We start from the raw sequence: 2161 nt of genomic DNA, 5'->3' as shown, positions 1-2161 counted from the left end.
ATGCATGAATGCAGGCCCTTGTGCCACCAAGTCAACTGTAGGCCCTCTGCTTTTCTGAATCAGTCAATCTGTGGGGTCAAGTCACCATAAATCCAACTTGGGGGGTTCCGAAATAAACGGAACCGGAGATTATATCACTTATCTTTACAGGAACAACCACTGAACGGGTGACAAACGGGTCCTCTGAACAAGTACTCTCAGCTCAGCCCGGGGATCCGAAATAAACGGAACCCGCTGATAAACCACGGACAGAACTCTGGCGTCCCAGAAATAAATGCCCCATAATTCACAGTCGCCATCAGTACCAAGAGTCACCAACAAAACACCAACCAATCAGCAACTGTACCTGTAATGATCAAACCTTCCCCACTCACGGGTGTTATCTAGGCCAGGGTAAAGTCGAGAGAAACGCAGCATAAATAACCTTTCGCAGAACATCATCATATACACACCCAAAGTATGTAACGATAATGCCCCACCAGGGTCTGAACTGCTCGTGATATCAATGTTCCGCTAAGTGGCGCCATACCACCCGCTTCCCATGAATCACTCTATTCCTAATCATCCTAGATTTTCACTCATGGTCTGGGTATTGGACCTTTTACCTCGACTAACTCCCACCCCAAACAGAGAAACACAGCACAGCCAGCAGATGAATATGAATAAATGCAAACATTAATGCAAACAATAAATGCAAACAGTAAATGCAAATATATACAAATGAATGCAATAAATAAACACAGCACAAAGCAACCAAACCCTAACCTAGAGAGCGCTAGGAGAGACTCGCTCAGGGAAGATGGACCAGCACAGGTCAACTTCTCGGATATCCCCAGCAGAGTCGCCAGCTGTCGCATCGCGCGAAAAACCGGCGGGAAAAGAAGAACAACAGAGCCGCCACCGTGCGTTATTTATCCCAAAAGAGGGAAAGGAAACGCTCAGAGTAAACCTAGGAAAGAACATGGTCTCGCGACCAAAGAGAATGGGTTCGGGAGTCGGTTATGCGAAGGGAAGGTATTAGCACCCCTATGCATCCGTAGTACTCTACGGGATCCACGCACACTAGAAAGGAAATTGGTTGCTAAACACTGCTCAAACATTCACACACACTGGCTGAAAGAAAAGAAAGAGACTGACTGAAACTGAACTCGGCAGGATGTCGCATCCTGGGCCTACTTAGTCTATCAGGCATAGACATCAGAGTCGAAGTAGTTCGGACTAGGGAGACGACACATGCTCGCTAGGATATCGCATCCTATGCATACGTATCTTCTCGGACGAGAGAAGAATCAGAGCATTCGTAGCTCGGCTGACACGCACACAAACAAAGAAACAGGCAAAGGCAAACGTGGAGCCTGACTGCCAATCACTGGACTTACATCAGCATCCGAACCTAAACACACGCAAAGAGGCAAACGTGGAGCCCAAATGCCAATCACTGGACTTACATTGACATCCGAACCTAAACACACGCAAAGAGGCAAACGTGGAGCCCAAATGCCAATCACTGGACTTACATTGACATCCGAACCTAAACGCACGCACACTGGAACCCAAATGCCACTCGATGGACTTACATCGGCTTCCAAGCACACAACAACACAACAGGTTGATAGGGAGTCGGGGACTCAGCCTACAACTGTTAAGCACACACAAACAGACAGACAGCACATGCTAAGGAGTCAGGGACTCGAGCCTAACATAGGTCAGACAACACACACAAAAGAAAAGAAAGGGCGCGCCCGGAGAGATCAGCTCAATCTCCTGCCTACATACTTCATCTGGTATGAAGATCAGGGCGATGTAGTTCCCCTACAGAGGGATAAAGGACTAGCCTAACCAGATAACAGAGGGAGACACAACTCTAGGGAGACTACGACTCGAGCCTAGATGTTGTCATGCAAAATCAACCCTAAGTTAAGGTTTCTAGCTAAATGGCACGCGGGCCAACCTATCCTAAGCATGGCTCACACAGGAAGCAAGCCACACACACACTTAACTTGCACAGGGAGCAAGCCAAGTAAAACCTACTTGCACAGGAAGCAAGTCAAACTATCCTAACCTGCACAGGAAGCAAGTCAAACAATCCTATCTTGCACAGGAAGCAAGTCAAACAATCCTACAAGCACAGATAGCACACGCTATACACAGACAAGTGGCT

Source organism: Lathyrus oleraceus, chromosome 7 (genome assembly GCF_024323335.1).
Source record: "Lathyrus oleraceus cultivar Zhongwan6 chromosome 7, CAAS_Psat_ZW6_1.0, whole genome shotgun sequence".
NCBI classification, from domain to species: Eukaryota; Viridiplantae; Streptophyta; class Magnoliopsida; order Fabales; family Fabaceae; genus Lathyrus; species Lathyrus oleraceus.
The sequence above is the reverse complement of the archived record's forward strand: the minus strand, read 5'-3'. Positions refer to the sequence as shown.